The 22,102-nt window shown below is 40.8% G+C and overlaps 1 protein-coding gene across 5 annotated transcripts in view; it reads right to left on the bottom strand.

The window, feature by feature from the left end:
* The window catches only part of LRRC8D (leucine rich repeat containing 8 VRAC subunit D), a 53,881-nt gene that overhangs the window by 5,902 nt on the left and 25,877 nt on the right, over positions 1 to 22,102 (bottom strand). The window contains exon 1 of one of the 5 annotated variants that reach the window (XM_062003406.1): positions 12,301 to 12,442. The exons of the other annotated variants lie outside the window; for them this stretch is intronic. The gene's annotated coding sequence lies outside the window, so the exon portion shown is untranslated. Of the gene's footprint in view, positions 1 to 12,300; positions 12,443 to 22,102 lie in introns of those variants that run through there. 5 annotated transcript variants of the gene reach the window in all.

The raw sequence follows: 22,102 nt of genomic DNA, 5'->3' as shown, positions 1-22,102 counted from the left end.
ACTGTGTAAGTTTTTTTTCCCCACAACTGATGAAAAAAATAGTCCTTCCTTAGAAAAATCCAACCCAGTCAACCAAGGTAAAAAAAATCCAACTCTTTAACAGCACGGGGTAAATATTTTTGTCAGGTTATCATCACAGCCTGGTGATTACAGGAAGGCAGTTAGTTAGTCCAGGTAGCACAGGAACAAGCTGCAAGGCTTTAACTTCAAGCATATGAACTGTGAGACAAACTGGTGGCAAACCGATTGCGTGTGAATTCAGACCTCTTTGCAGCTTTAAATAGCCTGCTTTGCTTTTTGTCTTGGCAAAATCTAGAGGACACAACTTACCAGCTTTTTGAAAAGTAAGTTTCCTGTGCAAGCAGGATGTGGTAAAATCATCATTTTAACTGGTGAACTTGTGATCCAAATTTGCCAGTTCTAATATGCAGCTCGTGGGCATGTATGGAGTGAGGAAAGAGACAGAATGTACACAAGAGTCTGTATTCCTTTGGTTAGGAGAACAGCTTAGAGCACTAGGCAATCAAAGCAGGCAGTATAAAGATCCATCAGGTTTATTGTATATAACTTGTAGCATACCAATACACACAGACTTGCACCTTACATGCCCTAAAGGACAACATAATGATTATTTCTAGCTGGCATTTCTCTGAAAAAGATATCAGACACTTCTCTACATGGAACTCAAGTCTCTGCTACTGTCTGTATGGTGAAAGGCATGCATTAGCCTCTGCTTCCCTGCACCAGCACAAGCAGCTCCCATCATTTCAGCCTGCAGGAAAGGCCAACCGTCACCATTACAGAGCTCAGGATGAAAACTTCTCCTCCACCCTAGAGAGGGATCCAACCCCAGGCCCCCCACGCTCTCCTCCTAGAAGCCTTTATCAGTTTTGCATACCCAGTCTGGCGTTAGGTGAAAGCAGGCAGAGTCAGTGCTCTGTCAGTGCACTGTTGACAAATGTAAAAGTCAAGGCTCAGTTCCTCAGGGAACGGGCAGAAGGAACCTTTATCTCTCTTCCTCCTTATTTGCTAGTGGGCAAATGAATGTCAAATACTCCCTCATCATTAACACAGCTGTCAGAGTCTTACAGCATGGTTCCTGAGCCTTTCCCCACGCTTCTCCCAGGGCTGTAGTTGCTACAGGAAGTGCTGAAGGACACAGGGTTAACACACCCCACAGCAATCAAAGCCTCACAATGCTTTACCTGAGGTTAGCTACAAACTCCCATTTTCTTTAATGTCTCGAGGTGATTACCCAGACTGCGTCACAGCACGGCTGCTTGCCCTAGAAATCATTACCTTTGACATTTAACTAATAACTCTGGGCAAAAGCATTTGTCCTTTGTACTGACTCTATTCTTTTGCACAGGTTGTTATTTAACATTTGTACCCTCCTTAGGAGTAAGGCACAACCTCGACATGCCGGGGTCAGGAGAACCACAGAGCAGCACCAGAGGTGTGGGGGGGTATTTTTTCCTGCATGCACTTTGGGGGTTTTTTGGAAGCTGTTTGCAAGGGATGCACTCACAGCTCTTCAAGCTGTTTTCACAGTGGTCTCGCCCACCCTGGTAGCCACAAGAACTTCTTGCCCACCAGGTTACAGGTTGCAGTGGTTCAAGTGAGAGCACAGAGGCAAAAGTCCAAGTCCCTCATGCTTCCCTTGGCAGCACAGAGCTGTGCCCTGTGCAGGAGCACTGAGATGACTGCTCCAACAAACATGGGCAGCTGCTACCGCCTCTTCCGTTGGGGATAGCCTTTCCCTCAACTTTGTGATAGCTCCTTCCGTGAGAAGTTACTTCATTGTGGTTTTGGGCACCACCTGCACATTTCTTTTCACAGAATGAAGGTGAGGAGTTTCGTTTGTTTTTTTTTTTACTTCTGGCAAAAGAACAAGTGGATAAAGCACCGAAACCCAAGAGCTGCAGACCTGGCTGCTCTAAGCAACTGAAATAATGGAAAAGAAATGGAGAGAGCACAAAGTGGTTCCAGCTAAAGACTTAGAAAGAACAATAGAAAAAGCTAAAGCTAAAAACCACCTTTACCAGACCTCTGTCTTGCACACAAAGTGATTTCAAAAAAGGTTAGGAGACACAACAGAGCCTGTGTAATCCTCTTTGTGAGGTTGTAGGCAGTGTGGTGTAACAGGAGCTTTACACCAAGTATCACCACATTCAGTGCTCTGAACATGTTTTTTCTTTCAAGTTACTGATACTCACAGAAGAGCTGCTGTTTTGGCAGAGACCAGCAGTTATAAAACACCCTCTGTGGCATTACTGTCTAACACTGTCTCATAAAAGAGGCAGACTTTTTTCTACCTAGCAAAAATCAATTCCAGGAGCTGAAAAAGGTTTCTGTCCTCACATGCCTAAAATATTTAAATGCTTCAAATCAACCACACACATAAGACATTCAAACTGAAAGGCTGCAAATAAGTTTGATATTTTCTCTCCTAAGTCCATCATTACACGTATTGGTGTTTGATCTTGCAAAACTAATAACTGTAAAAGTTAACTTTTATTTTTGCAGATGCTTAGAAATCAAACTATTAGAACAACAGGTGCCCATAGTACTACAGTAGTTTGGGGTTTTCATTATTCCATGGTTATATTTAAACTATTTAAAGGTTTGTACACCTACATTTAAGGCATACTGTCCAGAATATTTGGAGTGGGTAGATAGAATTTTAATCTCTAATTTTCATCTCCTTTTAAAAATGCTAGACTGGGGTTGGAGTTTCACAATATGCTGCAGTGATCATACAATCATAGAATGGTGGGGTTGGAAGGGACCTTTAGAGATCATCTAGTCCAAACCCCCTGCAGAAGCAGGTTCACCTAGATCAGGTCGCATAGGAACGTGCCCAGGCAGGTCTTGAAGACCTCCAAGGAAGGAAACTCCAGACCCTCCCTGGGCAGCCTGTGCCAGGGCTCCCTCACCTCACACTGAAATAGTTTTTTCTTACGTTTAAGTGGAACTTTTTCTGTTCCAGCTTCATCCCATTATCTCTTGTCCTGTTGCTAGATACCATTGAAAAAAGGGATGTCCCAACCTCCTGACACCCACCATTTAGATATTTGTAAATATTAATAAGATCCCCCCTCAGTCTCCTCTTCTCCAGACTAAACAGCCCCAGTTCCCGCAGCCTTTCCTGGTATGAAAGATGCTTCAGTCCCCTGATCATCTTGGTGGCCCTGTGCTGGACTCTCTCCAGAAGTTCTCTATCCCTCTTGAGCTGAGGAGCCCAGAACTGGACACAGAACTCCAGATGAGGCCTCACCAGGGCAGAGTAATGATGACCAATGAAGAAAAATAAAAAGAAAAACCACAAAAAGGAAAAAAGAAAGAAGAAAAAGAGACATAAATGTCAGTCTGTGGCAGGCAAAGCCTGCAACTCCCTGCCATAGGTGACCTTCTCACAAGACCAATGCATACTCCATTTACAACCCCAATCCAAAAAAATAAGTCTCTAAGCAGGTAGCTCAAACTGAAGAATGAAGTATTATGCAGATAAAAAGCAAAACATTCTCACCATTTCTCCTGGTGAGAACATATGTTTCTTTCAGCCCTTTTCAGGGCTCACAAAGCACTGAATAGATCCCGAGGCTCAGCAGAAAATGGAGTTTTGACACACCGAGATCTAGACCCAAAACTGTGGTTCTTGAAGAGAAATAATTCCAAATGTGGAAATTCAGGACAAAGGCTCCTTTTTAAAACTGCACATTTTCCTTTAGTTTTAATAAGCGTGGATTTTCATTCAAGCCCATTGCAAGCCTGTCTTTAGGATTGCACAGCTACACAAAATCAGGAAGACCTTCAATTTTCCTTTTTCCTCCCAAACCCTTTGTCTCCAGTACTGTAACTCAGACAGTGCTTTAGGATAATGGTACCCCCCCCCCCCCCCCCCCCAGCTCCATCCCCTACCTCCAGCTACCTACTGGGTGCATTGTCTCTCCTGGGAAAGAAGAATCCCAAACTTTAACCTAAACAAATGCAATTGTTCTAAGCACAACTGTTTCTTGCCACCTTCTAAGATTTTTAGGTGGAAAAACTTAAAGTTCTGAAAGCAATGTATGCTACCTCCCTTTTCATTGCTAATGTGATAAGCAGCTCAGAACTAAAACCATTTTGTTTATTTTGCAGTTATAGAAGTTGCAGTGAAAACAGAATATAAAAAGAAAGAAATTGACAATGACAACACAATTGTTTTCGGTTATAGGCCCAGGTTAAATCAGCAAGGATAACAACTGACTCATAAGTCATACTTGTTACCCAATTACAATCCTTTCATTAGTCTTAAAGAAAGAGTACAGCAGAAAGAGCTCAGAACGTGATGAACTCTGATTTTTTTCTGAGAGATTTCAGACTATAAATGCTGAAATAAAAAGTGGACATATTGGGGTTGTTTCCTAAGAAACTGTTCTAGCTTAAATTACAGAAGTTAAAGGAAAAGGAAGCAGCAGATTGGTATGTCACTAATGTTTATTTACATCCTACTTCTTCCTGTACTTACTGATAAAAACTTCATCTGTCTGCCCTGGTAATTCACTGTCTCTCCTCTCTTAAAAGCATATTTAAAGCAAATGGAAAGTTAGAATAAACAAATAAAACCAGAATTGTAGCACATGGACCTCTCATTTTACTTCCAGGTTCCCAAGACTGAACAAGCCTGCTTTGTTTCAGGAAACAAAAAGATTCTTGAATTAGCCTTGTCACCACAACTGGTCAACAATTTCCTAAAAAAACCCCCTCACATTCCTACTTGAAAAGAAAAAGTGCAACCATGAACAAAATTGTTTTCTCCCTTCCCACAGGAAATTAGTGAGAAGGAAAGGTTTCCCATAACTAAAAGGCTTTGCTGGCTTGCTTTTGATCAAGTGACCGTAAGTTTAAATGTATTTCTGCTGTATATTTTACTCTATCTTTCCACCAGCCATTTCTACTTCCTTTGTTTTTCTGCTTCTGCAGTATCCTACATTAAGGCAGGCAATTAGATCTTAATGTGATAAGAATGGATGATGAGATTCCTCTTGGCCAGGACACTGCAAATACCAATTGTTCCACAGACAATTCACAAAGATCAAAAAGATGGCACCATCTTCTTCAGTTTTTTTCCCTTGCCCACAGAACCAAATGTAAGGAGTCCCAGAGCCCTTGTAAAATAATGCATAAAGATATTCAGAAAGAGCCTATGAATGAACATCCTGAGCATAGACACATTCATCACCTGCACTGGTTATTCAGTTTCTGAAATCAAGAGAAGTTTAAAACGAACTGAAGGAGGTTTAACCCAAACATCGGTAGGCTTTGGGAGCTACTAATAGAGGGAAATTGTCCCTGCTATTGTATCTGGGTACATTACAGCTATTCCTAGGCCACTTTGCAGCTCCTAGTATGTTGGCTGAGGCACTGCCTCTGGACAGTTGTAGAGAAGCAGCAACCCATTTGAAAAAAAGAGTTAACTCTGCTGCTCTAGTCCACGGGGGATGATTGTGCTGCACTCTGACCTGACTCAAATGACAAAACCAGTTTTTAGCACAACTTTGACTATAGCTTCTCTTCTCAAGCATCCTCAAATCAAACTCCAAAATTCAGCTAAGCATGGATCTGCACCTTGAGTGCCCAAAAAGCCTAGGAAACATCTTACAATAAAATATAACATAGGTATTTTTAAACAGGTATTTTTATAGTGTTTCTGTACTATGTGAAATGTTTTGATACTTCAACACCAGAAGGTATTGCAGAACAGTAACACCAGAACACAAGGACTACAGGACATTGTACAATATCAGATACTTTCTGATTGGTGGCTTTGTCTCAGAAGGTCAGAAACAGACTGAACATAGGAACCTGCATGCACAAAGATTTCTTTTTTCCCCACGGAGTTAGAATAGCAAGAATTCCCACTCACTATTTGTTCCATAAACACTTGACAGCCACCAAATCTACCAGTTTTAGATCACTCTGCAAGATCTGAGTTGGTTTACTTTTGCTTGTCTATCCTCTTGACTAAGCAAGTTCTTATTTGTTTGGCCTATATACCAAGATGATCAGGGGACTGGAGCATCTTTCATAGGAGGAAAGGCTGTGGGAACTGGGGCTGTTTAGTCTAGAAAAGAGGAGATTGAGGGGAGATCTTATTAACATTTACAAATACCTAAAGGGTGGGTGTCAGGAGGTTGGGACATCCCTTTTTTTCTATTGTAGCTAGCAACAGGACAAGGGGTGATGGGATGAAGTTGGAACATAAGAAGTTCCACTTAAACATAAGAAAAAACTCTTTCAGTGTGAGGTGAGGGAGCCCTGGCACAGGCTGCCCAGAAGGGTTGTGGAGTCTCCTTCCTTGGAAGTCCTCAAGACCCACCTGGATGTGTTCTGTGTGACCTGATCTAGGTGACCCTGCTTCTGCAGGGGGGTTGGAATAGATGATCTCTAAAGGTCCCTTCCAATCCTACCATTCTATGATTCCATTTGATATTCCAGGCTAAGCAAGCTTCTAAGGGATGTTGTATTTATCTGTATGATTTGACCTTCTTAAAATTATTTGCATGCCACCCTGATAGTATCTTATAGATGGTGTACCACAAGATGCTCTATGGGTGTAATGAATGATAACTGAAAAAAGAGAAAGCAACAAACACAAAATGGAAAGATTTCCTATGTAGCAAAACTTTCCAAGTAAGAAACAAGAGTGCCACAATAGCTTGAAATGAAAACAAAATCTCATTACATGAGATTATATATTTTATATGAAAAAAACACGATGGCATTTTTTAATAACATATTTACATGATCAGGATTAATTAGCACCACTCATACACCCATTATTTGAGAAACAAAAAGAAGCCACACAAACAAATCCTTCCACAACTAACCTATCTCCCCAGTTTCCCCATTACCCAAACTGCAAAGCTCTAATTTTGGAGTTTCCCTAAAGGGAAACTATAATCTCTGACAGACTCTAAAATTCCCCATCTTTACAAACAACACTAACCTGACAGTAATTTGAGAAATGAAAAATTATCAAAACCTAATTTCTTTCAGGCTGCATACAGAAATATCAGGCTTCAGTAAGCTGGAGACAAGAATAAGATTCTTGCTTTACATGATCAGTGTCAAAACAGTACCCATTTACAAAAATGAAATCAATAAAATAATTCTTTTCATTTTCCAAAACTGGAAACTCTGCCCTTCAAAGCTGGGCTTTTTCAGGTTGTATAACACTTTAACCTACTTTTGGATCCTGCTATTTAAGTGTTTACACTGAACCTTCCCTGTTTACCAGCTCTTTGTAGGTCTAGTGCTATACACTACTCCTACACAGATGGTTTTGTAATCAATGTGATATTTAAAAAGCAGTATTAGCAGCCATAATTACCCCAACAATAAACTCTTGAATCATACCTCATTCTTGCCTTGCTGTAAATGACCAGAAAGGTCTGTTTAAGGATTACTTTCAAAACAGGAGCCCAATGTTGTACTTTTGACTAGCTCACCAAAGCACTCGAAGATTATTAACACTATTAACTCTGCATTTGCCACGTGTGTGTTCTCTGTTCAGAGTACAGAAAATGAGCAAGTTCCCACTTCGCCTACAGTACTCCTGAGCCATGCTCTTATGAGGGGGCTGCTTTGACCAAAAGCACAAGCTTCAGTTTTTCTTCACATTTATTCCCAGGCTTCAGAGCACACTGCAGGCAATTTCAGAATAGGACTTGTCAGTTTTTGACCTTGAAAAGCTCAGAGAGGTCCTAAGCTGTATGTTCAGCAACACTGTTCAGTCCTCACTGAGTGCAGGTTAGTAGCATCAGAGACCATGAACAGTGTGACAGAAGAGATGGGAGAAAGAAACAAGAGTGGAGAGGACAGTGGTCTTTGAGCACCTCTCTGCATGGGTCTCTGTAGCTGATGAAGAGCTCAGTATTGTAACTGTGTTACAGTTCAAGTCAGTTAACCACACGTGATTTTACAGTTACAAAACAAACCACCTAGCAAGGCAACATGCAAGAAACCAAGAGAGATGACTAAGAAAGCTAGACCCCAGCAGGGGTAAACAGCCAACTCAGGCATTTCCCACCTGTAACAACCCGTGAATGCACAGGCATTTGTGACAGGCAAGTCCCCCCAGGAAAAAATACACATCATGCACAGAGCTACCTGAAGAGAAATGCTACATCTCAATAACAAGGACCTTGCAGATGAAGGCAAAGAACATGCCTCAAGTACAGCCCGGCACATGCACTTCAAACCCTATGTGGCTGTTACAGTCACTGTTACAGACTCATCCTTCTTTTATCTGAGGCATCCCATCACCAGTGACAGAGGTAGCAACACTAAGGCTGAGAGATCAGCTTTCCAACAGCATTTTCTTTTTCACCTAGCCAGACTAGAGCAAGAGCAGTGAGCAGACACTTTGCATCTCATTTCACGGAATTCCTAACACACACCCAAACCAGTAATCTTGAAAAGACAGCATAACTTGTGTGTGCAAGACCCCCAGTTTAACAATAAGCACTTTTACTCAAGTACAGACACAAATGAAAGTTACTGCAGTTCATTTAACCTGTGCTGACATGGTCAAACAATGCAATTAAAAGTTACATCATCCAATAAACCCTTAAGAGCTGTTTGGGCTCAAGCATTAAACATTTAATCCCTTTGCCATTTCAAAAACTGCAGTTCCCCTATCTTTTAGTCACTGATGTTTCCACGGTGTTTTCACAACTGCTATCAGACATCTGTCACTTCTACTCACCAGAGTACTCCAGGAATTTATCAAGCTGCACCAAAATAAAAGCACATCTGTAGACCCTGGAGACTGCTTTGTACTCCTAAAAATAATCCCAGAGATCCAATTTTTTGAAGTAGTAATTAACAGGATTGTCAGAGTAAAAGGAAAAAAACCCACACCAAAATTGTATTTCCTTTTTAGTTCAGAAATCTGATACATAGAACACTTAAAAATGACCCAAGAGGTTATTTAAATTTGCTTTTACAGAAATACATCCACACGGCTACAAAGTCTGTTATAGGAAACAGCTTGATCTCAGGTAGAGACAGCACTCAGCAACTCACACAATTCCTCTGGAAAACCCTGCTTTCTGATACACAGCCACACATGCTGCCAGCCTCTGTCTCACCTTGTTCTGGATTCACTTGGAACTGGGGCAACTTCAAAAGCAGTAAGGAATTGCGCTTGGCATAGAGCTGCTAGTTTGGTGATTTTAAGCCACAGAATGTAAAGATATAAATCTTATTACAGGATATATTAGTACCTTTAACTACACACCCTAAACATACCTAAAGAATAGGAAGGAGTGCCTACCACAGAACAAAAAAGCATTGCTGAAATTCACATTGCTGTAGGTTTCAATAGCCACTCTTAAGGACAAAATGACCTCTCCACCTTAACTCATGCTACTTAAGTCTAGGCTTAAGTTTTAAACTGTATTCCCATAAGAATGGAAGCAGGTTTACTGTGTAACTGAAGTTATTTAATATTTAATTAATACTTTCCTCCTTTTTATTTCTGATGGACATGCCAGCAACTTTGCACTGGAACATTTAAAGCATCCTCATGGAGATCTATAGCCAATGGCAAACAAAAAGTTCCCTTAACTAAAGAACAGGCTCCATTGTTCCCTACCTGAGATGGTTCATCTCTTCAGACAGAACAGCAAACACAGTGACTCTCACTGGGTTACACATTAAACAGAAGTTTCATATATAAGATTTGCACACACATGAGTTGCTGTATTTTCAAGTACCTGCAGTGACAATTCCCTTACATTCATTAGCTAAAAGTGATCTGGAAAGGTCACACAAAAAAAATACACATACACACACACAAAATCCTACTAAAAGCACACAGCAACACAAAAAGCTACATGTAAACACCAGCCTCCTAACTTGCACATCAGAGTTCCTCTAATTCTGCCAAGGTCTTTTCCATAGCAGGGACAGTAGAATGGTGCATCAAGTGCAGCTGAGAATCAGGACATGAAAAAGCACACCTTTACTTTTACCCACTGTGCCAACTTAAGCCTGCTTTGATTGAAAAAAACCCCATCCCACTCAAGTTTACAGCTCAATAAATAGGCTGCACCCTCAGTTTTCAAATACTGTCTCTTCAGTTCTTTATGGGACAATAATCAAATGAGGTTGCTACTCAAATATCATGCAGATTCTTTTCTCCCCAGGGAGACTTCCTCACTCAAGTCAAGAACTAGCTGTAAAGCCACTTAAAGAAACTACTCCAGATAACTGCTAAGCAGCCTCTAAAAACCCTCTCATTATCTTGTCTCCCCCCACCCTGGGTAGACACCACAGATAACCTGCTCCAAACCCTACCTGCTCTTTACCAAGCAGAGAGATCTTCAGGTCCTGCCAGATGGGTAACAATGATGGCTTCTCACATAGAACTGATCAACAGATGAAGGATGACTTATTAATGTCATCACATTCCTGCCAAGCTTCCAAAAGTTGAACCTTCAGTAGATTCAAGCCAGGAAAAATGCCTGCAGCTGAAGCATTTATCCTCAAAGGGATTTAAACTTACTGTATTTCTTTTTCCTCTTCTAAACTTAAGCTATATTCTGTAAGAGGTAAGCTATTTACTTAGTCCATCTAGTCCCATAATTGTTTGGTTCAGGGTGTGTACTTCAATCTCAGTACTTGAGCATAAAAAGGAATTAAGCTACACCACATAGTTTGGAAGCTGTTGTTCTGAAATTTTGCTGATGAGTTCAGATCACCTCTTCCTTTTTTATGCTTTGTTTTCTCAAAATTCCATTCAAAATGTTTTAAGAACAGAAAGAATGTTCCAAAAGACTTGCTGTCTTCCCTGAGACTGCAGCATTCCTGCTCTAACATGCAAGTTTCCAGCTCTGCAAAAAGGTTCAGTAATGCTCAGCTTTGGTGCTGGTGAATGGCAGCAAGCAACACCAGATCCATACAGCCTCCCATTTAAATATTTACTATTGCTAAGTTTATATTACAATGTGACCCAAATGCTCCAGCTGGAATTGTAACCTCTGCACTGAGGGCTCTCCAGCAGAGAGTGGGCAGACAACCCTTGCCCCTGAAGGCTTACAAGCTAAAAGTGATTATTTGTTAGGCAATGACAAGCATGTTTGTGGCTGTAAAATTCAAAGCAGGCTTCCAGAAAGAGACAGAAAAAGTGGGACAGCAGCATGATTAAAAGTATAATCAAACTTCACATTGTAATGCCCTGATGTCTTTGAAAAGGCTTAACCTTATGTCCAGATAAAGCAGTTTACAGTTACAGTGTTCCTTAGCCATACTCCTTCCCACTGGTTTGAGGATGATGCTATCTCAAAAATAAGGCACTAGACATAACAGCTCTTGAAACGTACCTTTCCAGTAAAACAGACAATGAAGCTTTCTGAGTACATCCTTCATTTCAACTCAAATAAACAACATAAAAATATAGAAAAGAGACAATTTATTCAGTCACATCTACAGACAGATGCAACTCCTACTCCAGCACTTAATACCTTGCTATGATCACTACAGCCTTCCCCATACAGTCACAATAACCTTTTTGGCAGCCACCTTCACAGATGAGCAGCCATTTACCACGTCATTGTCTGTCTGACTTCTTCAGCTAAAATCCTATCTGCTTGGATGATCAAATGGTGAAAATGGCCTGGAAGCTGCTCTTATTTTTCTGCAGGCAGCTTCCCCTTACCCCAGGTATTCACCATGTGAACTTGTTTTGGCAAGTTACTCACCACTTAAAGCAGGACAACTGCTGCTCCCCAGCTGCCTCAGAAATAAAAGGAGAGTTGCTCTCTAACTGGAGAAAAATAAAAGTTACGTTTCCTTGTTACTATAGTTTCATTACACAGCCAAATGACGTAATTTTCACAACCTCTAGTAAGCCCCTGTCAGGGCCCCAGGAGCTTCTGTGCAAGCATGGGTCACCAGCAAGGCAACACTGCCATCATACTGACCTGGGAGAAGAAGAGTCTGTTTCTAAACTATCTTCTAGACCTTCCATCAACGTTTCAAATAAAGAGAGGAAACAAAGTCTAAACTTGTGCAAGTACATCACCACTGATTTCAGAATCCTAACTCTCATTGTGCTTTCCATGAAGCACAACGCAAGGCTGTCAGAAAGAGGTGTGATTCAGCACTCCCTTGCTGCCCTGTACAGAACAAGGTGGAGATTCAGGACTTGTCCTATTGTTGTTGGGAACAATTTCCAGCAGTATTTCTAGCGTCACAGGGCATCACCTCCTCACATCCATGAAGCAGGAACAACAGAGCAAATGCTTTTACCTTCTAACAGTTCCAGAAAACACCAGTTCCAGTGGTGGTGGTAGATAGTACAGTGTTCCTCTCCCACAGGTATGCAGACATCTCCTCACCCTGCTGAGCAATCAGGCAGCACAGCCTTGCGGGGCTGCAAACACCTCTCTCTTGGAACAGGGTAGCCTGGAGGCAACCTGCAACTATCCAGGGGGATGACTTGAGCTCTTGGTTTGCATTTCAAATTGTTGACTCAACACAAAACAAAAACACAAGATGGCCACAAACTGCCCACACAGTGACCTGTATGGTGTCACAGCTGAACACGAATCATCTTCCATACACTTCATCTACTCACAAGTTTGACTGGCACTATTTTAACAAGGATCAACTCAAGAACATAAGGACAACTAACCAACCGCTTTATTTACATGTCTCTGTTATCTCATCTGCACATTTGGACTACTGCCCATGCATGTGGGTGTACAGCAGTAACATACATATGACTACATTGCCATAAGCCATCAGTTAAGAGTTTAGGATTTGTCATGGCCGGAACAAAACATGAACAGAGCCATCCATTTAATTTATTAGGAAGTTTTATAACAGCTTGTCCTTGACCAAAAACTTTGCCTGACAAATTATCCCTCAAGTACTTTTCTTTTTTAAGTAAGAAAAATGTTATCAAGGTCCAGAACTCTGTGATAGTTTTTGTTCCCTTCTAAACTAAACAGCCACTCCAATCTCTGTTTCGAGTTCCTCAAAGGCTAAAAATAAAACTCCCTTTCTCTTAAGGCATAAAGCCATGAAGAAACTTTGGATTAAACTTCCTTTAAGCCTTCACTGGTTTCAGTTTCCCAAACTTCCCAGGAAGACAAAGTGAAAGACTATTCTCTACTCCCATCACAAAGCTTGGAACATTCACCCACAGAACCAATTGACCTCGCAGGACAGACCTGAAACGGTGACTGTAAGGCGGCAGGTGACGTGCTACTGCTGTAGGCTGTAAGTTTTTGCACATGGACACAGTCACATCCACGTTCACACTAAAGCAGCCCTGAATCACAAGGCCTCCACAGAAATATCAAAGTTGGATCCTTGCTCACCACAAGTAAGCCTGCACAAGATGGCTCTTATTTTGGGACAGAAAACAAGAAAGGGAAGGGCCAGTACAACAGCTGGCTGGCAGACAGATATCCTTTCTTTAGGCTTGATAGAAAGTTGCAGCCTTTTCCTCATTATGCTGCTTGCTCTGTTATGAGTTGCCCAGCTACTGTTGGGTTAAAACATTCTTTAGATGACCATTATGGCAATCCTGCCCCTGAATCATTAGGAGCATCCTCTCTGTCTCATCATGCCATGCATCAGATACCACCACCTTTCACAATACTTGCATTGTACGCTCTACGTTCCTTGTGTGGTGCTTAGCTCCTGGGTCCTGGTCAGAGTTCCTTCATGGTCAAACACACAAACAAAAGTGATTTGTGGACAAAGAGCTAGATCCTGTTTGAACTTGATATTTACACTGCATAAAAGGTTAAATTTCCTACTCTCTATCAAAGCCTTACTGCATTATGCATTGTGTAATCCTGTCTCAAAAAAGGTTACAGACCAAAAATTCACTTGAGTTGCATCAGATTTCATACTGTATAACACAGCAGGCTGTTTGAGGAAGGCAAAGTTTCGAGCTTGATCAGCTGAAGGTTCTTCCTTGTCTAATACCATGGGCTAGAATAAATATCCTTTTAAAGTAGTGACACTGACCACAAGAAAAGTCACAAAATAAAGACATCCTAAAAAATTTGCACATATTAGCAGTGTGTTGAAATTAGTCCTTCATAATTGAGCCTCTTCTGAAAACTGGTATATCCTTCAATGATATCTTTGTTAAAAGTTAGCAGTAGATTTTGCTATTTCCATGCAATTCACAAACAAACCTGTTCCTCCCCAGTTACTGCAACTCTCCCTCTGCGAGTGTACCTGAGGTTTCCACATAGTTCATCTACAGACAACACTTCTTGGTGCTCTACATAGACTTATTTGTGAAGTTGGCCATATTCACTCATACTTGCTTTTGTCAAATTAAGAGAAATGCGTTGTAATAAAGCTTTACTTCCATTCCTAAAGACAGAAGATATAACTGGCTGTATACATACAAGAAACAAACAAAATGAGCAATCGTGAAGTGGCTTTACAACAAAAACAAAAACTCCCACAAAAAACACTCCATAGAGGTAAAGGTCAACAGGCTTAGACAACAAGATCAAGTTGTATAAATAAGAGCAATAATGCTATTGTGACTCATTTGTTAGGGAATCTTTACTGCCTTGACAGAAGAAAGGTGTGATGATAGTATACTTGAAATTATCCAGTTACATAAAATGTTTTCTTGCTGCTGAGTCGCTGTTTGTGAACAGCTGCAATTTGAACAAATGCAAATAAAAATCCTTCTACCCCCTCTCTGTAAGACTCAAAAATGAAAGTTTATTACAAATGTGCAAAAGTATAAGCAGATTAATCTGAAATATTCAAAGTTTCCCCAGGTTAACTTGCATTTAAGCTTTTTAATCAGATCTAACACCTCTACAGTCCAAAGCAAAGGCCAGCAAGGCACAATTAACCAAGTTACGTCACCACAGCCAGCTACTATAGTCTTCTCCAGTCCTCCTCATGCAGCTGTCACTGTCAAAGCCACAACAGACTACAGGTCTGATCCTCTAATTCCTAGACAAGGACCTGCTGCCAGATGTAAAATCATCTCACCAACCACCATGGGACAAATCATTTCTTCTTAGTAATTAAAGTCACTGAAAAACCACAGGATATAAAAGTATAAATTATCACAACCATGCCAAAAAACAGTATGTCCAGAACATAGCAGTAAACTGCAGTTATTTCTCTAGAGATGAAAGCCAAGGATTTTCCAGTGTTTTCTTTCCTCTAATGCATAAAACCAAAGTTCCAGTAGCATATCCCTTGTTAGAAGTCCAAAGGCCATCTAAGTCTCCATTTTCAAGATCCCTTGAGACAACATAACTTACTTCATTACTCCCTTCCCCCCTGCCCAAAGTACAAAAGGAGCTTCAGTTTCCTCTATGATCCTCTGACTCTTGGAAGTCCTGTGAGCAGACAAGAACTAGGAGTACAGCTCACATTTGGCATTAAGTGAACATCTTTAATTTGATTTACAATTACATTACAAAATGCATACACACACAAATATGTCTTCCAGATCAAGCCATCTTTTCACTGCTAGCAAATGATGAAATTTATTCAGTCATCACAGTCCAAATCAGGCCAGTGATACTGAACAACATCACGCAAGCAATACAATAGCATGTTACCGAAGAACTACTGAAAACTCATTTGACAAATAAAACCCATCTCATAAAAAAATCCCATGGGAGTCTTTTGCAACAGTATATCATCTGTGTTTCAGACTCAGCATTCCAAAATATTTTGCTTTTTCTGCAACAAAGAACTTGTGTTGGAATGACAGCATGCAGGGAAACGTGGCCTTCTTACAAGAGGCACAAAATGCCACACTTATCAAGCGTGCTTCTTGATGCAGTTCTTAAGAGCTAATTCATAAATCTATGATTTTGATACTGCATTTTCCTCTATCCAAAAGTCTCATACCCTTACTTGACACTTTGCCAGAGTAGTGCTATACTATAAGCTAGACAGGCAGCCCTGGGACATAGGACTAAGCTGTTACTTTTATCCTTGCACACAGCTTCAAGAGGAAAACCACTCACTGATCCCATCCTGGATTATTTTGTGGTTGGGCCATTTGTGGTCCATTCTCACCTACAAGGACACAGATGCTAAAATACCTGATCTTTTTCATTTGCTCAAGTTTTAAAACTGTTACTGCATTATCATTTTTCTGATGTTCTTGTTTTAAGACTTCCCTCCTTCTTAGCAATTCTGAAGAATCCTTTCCACCAAAACAGTTGAATGGTGCAAAGCTGTGGGTCACAATACACATCTAACAGCTGACTGGTTTTCATTGAGCACATACGTGTATTTCTGTGTGGACACAGTGACAAACACAGAAGAACTCTCTGCTCTTCAGGTGACATCTCAGGAATATACTGAGGTAGGCACTGCCAACAAGGCCAAGCAGCTACTCCCAGTGCTTGAAGACCACAAAAGAGAAGCACCAGTGAAGCAACCCTCACAGTCATTATGCCTCCCTGTCAACAATTTCTGTCCACTAGCATCTACCAGACAATTGTCACACACAAAGTTGTGGGTGTGCCTACACATAACCTTGGGAGGAAAAAAAAGTAATGGGGATTGACACATTTGCAACTCTTAATTTATGAGTAGAGAGAAGACTTACTCCAGAACAAGTGTCAGGAAGTAGTTAATAAAGAAAATCAGAGACTTGCTTAACGAAAAACACAGCTATGCCTTCTTCCTTCCACATCTTGAATCTCCTTGCTCCCTTCCATTCCTCTCTCCACTTCTGAGGACAACACCCTCTAATAAAGATGGTGTATTTTCTCTGCAGATCAATAGTAATTGATAATTGTATATCTTAAATCAGTGGACACCATACAAATATGATCACTGAAAAGCTGAATGCTCAAAACCAGTTTGTTACTCAGACCTACACATTTTCTGTCTGTAGATCAGCATGTACACCCTGCCATCAGAAGCATTTTAGTAGGGAGAGTACGTTCTTCCTCTATCACAACCTCTCTTTCATACACACTCTGTGTTCCTTCAGCCAGCACTACGTTCCTTCTCATATTAAATTTAGAAACACACCTCTGAATCACCAGTTCCTGTTGTTCAAAGTAGCTAGAAACAGATGTTACAGCAAAAGAAGTTTCCTAGTAAACAAGTATAGAATAATCTGTCCTCATTGTTACAAAAATGTCTGAAACCCTAGAATGAGGTTTTATAGATTTATGTGAAATTAGGTATCATTGAGGTGCCTAATCCTTCATATTAATTCTTACCCATAATGGTATCATGCAGCAGTGAGTTCCAGAGGTTAGCTGTCCACTACAAAAAGGAAAAGAAAACCAACATACACACACTAAAAAAAACCTCTCTAATGTTGCTTATGAACTCATTGTTTGTGAGCCTCCCACTGCACTTAATCCATTCCATTCTACTTCTCCTTCTCACTTCTTCAGATGCACCTTCAAGAGGAGGAACAGAAAGCTCTGAGCTACTAGTTCGCAAGGGAAGTGCAGCACCAAGACTCCAAAACTGGTTACATGCCAGTAAGATGAGTTCCAGAGAGAGGAGAACAGAGTTCACACAGCACTACAAACAAGCTTCCACGCACAAGCAGAATGGAAGCACTCACATTTCCCAGTTTGAGTCCAGGAGGAACCACATACATAGTTAGGAAACCCTTGGTAACCACTTACTGCTCTCAAAATATGCAACAGAAGATCTATGTATCTCAGGCCAAGAGACACCATCCACACCTATGTCTCATGTAGGTACATACAGAGATACATACACTATACACACTTTCTGTGAGAGGCACCAGCTGGTGCTCAATTATACAGCATATTAGGAACACTTTGTTTTGTAAATTTGCACAAAATTACTGAAGCCAGAGGGACACCACCGACCACTAAATTATTCTTGTACTTAGCCCAGAGGACTATGTGCAACTGTAAGCCAACCTTTGTTTGCCTAATGTAACATGTCCAGAAAAGCATTCAGCCTTGGGAACATTTTGGGGGAAATCCATCACTTCCCTTTGTTATTTATTTGTTCCAGCACTCAGACTTTCTCACCGTTACAAACGCATGTCTTATTTCCAACTGCCAGGTTTCAGCTCCCAGCCATCCCTCCTGTGTCACCTGTCTCTGGTTGCTTTTTAGCCTCCAGCACGCTCTCCCTCATAAGATGGTTCTCACAAATTACCAAGTCACCCCATTTATCTATCAAGAAACAACAAAACCAGCAACAGAGCTTTTCAGCTGAACATCACACAGCCTTCAAAGATCTCCTCTCTTTTCTGAACTCACTCCCATTTTCAAAAGGCTCCTCACGACCCCAGAATCACATAGAATTCATGTTCTTTTGTCCATTGCCTCTCTTAACACATCTTTGCTACCCTGTAGTAGGGCAGTCATGTCCAGTTGTTTATTCAATGTACTTCCAAGCATTCTCCTCATGCTCCTATTCTGTCCCTACATCAAGGTACAACACCTGTAGGCCCCATGATCTTACATCAGACTACCTTAAAACACACTTTTCATTGATACAGCTCATCAGGATACTCAGATTACCCTCTACAAACTGCCTTTCCCTTGCTTACCACACTGCCTAGATACAGACACCAATTGTATCAATACAGATCCTGTCCCTGTCCCCAGGTACTTGAAAAGGTTCAATGGAATCTGGCCTCACATCAATCCTTAAAACAGATTTCTTGAAGCATTCCTGTTTGATAATGATTCACCTCCAGTGACTAACTTTTAAACATCAGTTAGTCAGTTCTTCATTCATTTATTTTGCAATAACACATGTCAAGACAGGAGTCTCAAAGGGGTAAGTCAAAGTCCTAACTGACTACCTCTGTTGTTGCCAAGACTAGAAACGATAGTTAGCACTCAGAAGGAGCTGGGGAGTAGTAGGGAACTGTCTCTCCCTGTCCCTGCATCACACGCCTTTTGAAGACACAGCTTTACTACATCCCATGCAGGCCTCCTTCTCAAGTAAAGCTTATCTTTATTCATTAAGATGCATTTAGTTCTCTCTTGGAATGGCATTCATGGCATCACATTTTCCACTTTCCCAAATACAGAACATAATAACAAATACTTCTACTTTTCTTCCATGAGCTACTTTATCTTCATCCAGTAACTGGAATTATTTGTTTCCTAACATAGTTAAGCTCTAGAAAATATGCAGATTTAATTAACTCCTAATGTGCACTAATTCTCACGCATCCATTGTCGCCTTAACTCCTATACTTTGCTTTGAAATTTCAGCCTTTAGATCCAGAATTTCAGCTTTTAGGCTATTTAGTTTCTTCTTAATAGAGTTCTCTGCTTTCCATTCACATTTTTCTTCCTACAACAACATCAAGTTCTCTGTGATGACAAAAATAGTCTTTTGAGCCATTAAGTATAATTTCTTTGAGGCAGCTATGTTTGCCCATCCTGTATGTAACAGCGTCACACTCAGTGGTCCCGTGGCAACCAGCAACTTCCAGTTGTGTGATACCAAAGTCCACAGTAGCTCTCTCACCTGAGTAGCAGAAACAAGAGCTGACCTGCAAGGGGCTGAATTTCAAAGGCACTGAACATTTTTTCCCATGATGCCAACAGGATGTTCAGTAACTTGGAAGCAACAGAACAGAGTGCATAGAGGGAAACTAACCTGCATGTTTGCTGGTTAACCATTTTGGATATCTCCAAAAAGCACTAAAAAAAAAAATCTATATTAATTTCTCCTGTTCCTTGACTGTAAAGTTAAGGCACTTACCAAGTCATCAACTTGGTGAGTCCAGACTAGACAAACACACACATTCTGGCTCCACCCTAACAGTCTGATCCTCAAGCAGGCTAACAGCTTCTGCATACCATCAGTTGTGTGCTGCTCAGGCAAAAGGAAGAAACCTCAGTCCCATCCCCATGTGGCACTATTACAGAAATTGCAGTGCTCCTCAGTAGTCTCAGCAGAAAATAAAGGTAATGTGAAGCACACTACCACATTCCTTATCTGCCCAAAGTGGAAGCATCTATGCTCTACCTTAATTTGCACATGCAGTTGACTAAGCTTCAGTACTGATTCAGTCCTTAGCATCTAAGACCAAGTCTTTCCCAGCAAAAAAACCAAACTATTCAGCAAGAAACCCACAACATTTGCTTTTGTAATTGCCACAATAGAGGAAAAACATTCAGAACCTTTCAGTTTCACAACTTTATTTACATAAATGCTACTATCCATACACAGTGATCTGCTAAAGTATCATAGAAATGTGGTGGTAGAAGCCTACAGATGTAATTTGGCAGTTCAACATACACAACGGACTTCTCCAGATAATCAGGAGTCATACATGGCATATACTTGCATGAATGTATTTACTTAGTAGAAATTCCTTATGATGTTTAGCCAGAGTCTAAATTCAGTAGCCCAAAAGAAAATAACCCAGGTTCTTGCTGTACATCAGCCACTGCAACTTATTTTGCACAGTCAAAAATGACTAAGAAAAAATACATACAGGAGGTTCAATCATTCTTCTTATTATTAAAACAGCAAAATAGGAAGGAAAACAAAGGAGGAGAAAAAAGACTGCAGTAGTACATTGAAAAGCAAAATGGAGAGCCCTACCCATACTTTCTGCAACAATTTTCCCCTAAATTAGGCAGCAAATATTCAAAACCAACAGTCTGCAGCCAGTTCAGTCTGAAGCATACACTCCCTTTTGCCAGTTTCCTCTGTCCTCTTCTCTCAGGCTTAAGGTAAACGTGACTATGCAGGTTGCCAAAAATCTCAGATACTAAAACATTCTACTATATGGATTTTGCCAAAGTTCTCTCCATACATATATCTAGGAAAGCTTTGTATGGGATAGTAAGAATCTCAGTTTGGTCTGGAAGTCCAAAATTTGCTAGTGAAGCTTATACTCTTCCAACTTCCCTCCTTCATCTTCCTCCCCATAAGCTTAGAAAATCTCACATGAAAGTAGCAGCTTTACTCACCTAAGAAGTGCATTCTGTTCACCACAGAAGATTAAATAGGTGAACTGGAAGCTTCTACTGAAACTCTCAGTCACTACACAGATAATTATAGCTTTAAGATGCTTTAAGAGTGTTTCAAAGGTCTTTTGCAAATACTACAGACAGTTCACATTCCTCTTATAATTTCTGCTTAAGGTAAGCAGAGTCTGAAGGAGTTGCTTGAATATCTAAGTTGGATGGAAGTACGGCGACTTTCATAGAATCACAGAATGGTAGGGGTTGGAAGGGACCTTTAGAGATCACCCAGTCCAACCCCCCTGCAGAAGCAGGTTCACCTAGATCAGGACATATAGGAACACGTCCAGGTGGGTCTTGAAGTTCGCCAAGGAAGGAGTCTCCACAATTCCTCTGGGCAGCCTGTGCCAGGGCTCCCTCACAATGAAAGAGTTCTTTCTTGTATTTAAAATACAAGTGCTATTCCTGACTAGTAATACATCTTTTTCCATACTGGGCCCCTCACTACCAGAGTAACATCAAGGTGCTGAAGTGTGTCCAAAAGGCAACAAAGCTGTTGAAGGGTCTTAAGAGAAGCAGCTGAGGGAATGGAGTTTTTAATCTGGAGAAAAGAAGGCTCCTGAAAGCAGGTTGTAGCGAGGCAGGGAATCAGTCTTTTCTCCCCAGTAACAAGTGATAGGACAAGAGAAAATGGCTTTAAGTTCTGCCAAGGGAGATCTAGACTGGATATTATGAAAAATTTCTTCACCAAAAGGGTTGTGAAGCATTGGAATGGGCTGCCCTGGGAAGTGGTTGAATCATCATCATCCCAGGAGGTACTCAAAAGACGTGTAGATGTGGCACCGAGACACATCGTTTAGTGGTGGAAGCAGCAGTGTTGGGTTAACAGTTAGACACAATCTTAAAGGTCTTTTCCAACCTAAACGATTCCATGATTCTATAAATCCTCTCAAATCCTTAAGAGCAGCCTTACTATATAACATAATCCACTTTGAAGCTTTGCCTGCATAAGGCACTTTGGATTACTCCTTACAAAATAAGAACAATATAAATAAAAAAGTTGATTGACTAAACTGCTTAAGAGCCTCTTCCAACAGTTTTCCAGAATCAGAGTGACTCTCAATTATTCTGCCTCAGATGTAGGGCAG

This window comes from Colius striatus, chromosome 10, assembly GCF_028858725.1.
Source record: "Colius striatus isolate bColStr4 chromosome 10, bColStr4.1.hap1, whole genome shotgun sequence".
NCBI lineage: Eukaryota > Metazoa > Chordata > Aves > Coliiformes > Coliidae > Colius > Colius striatus.
The sequence above is the reverse complement of the archived record's forward strand: the minus strand, read 5'-3'. Positions and strand labels throughout refer to the sequence as shown.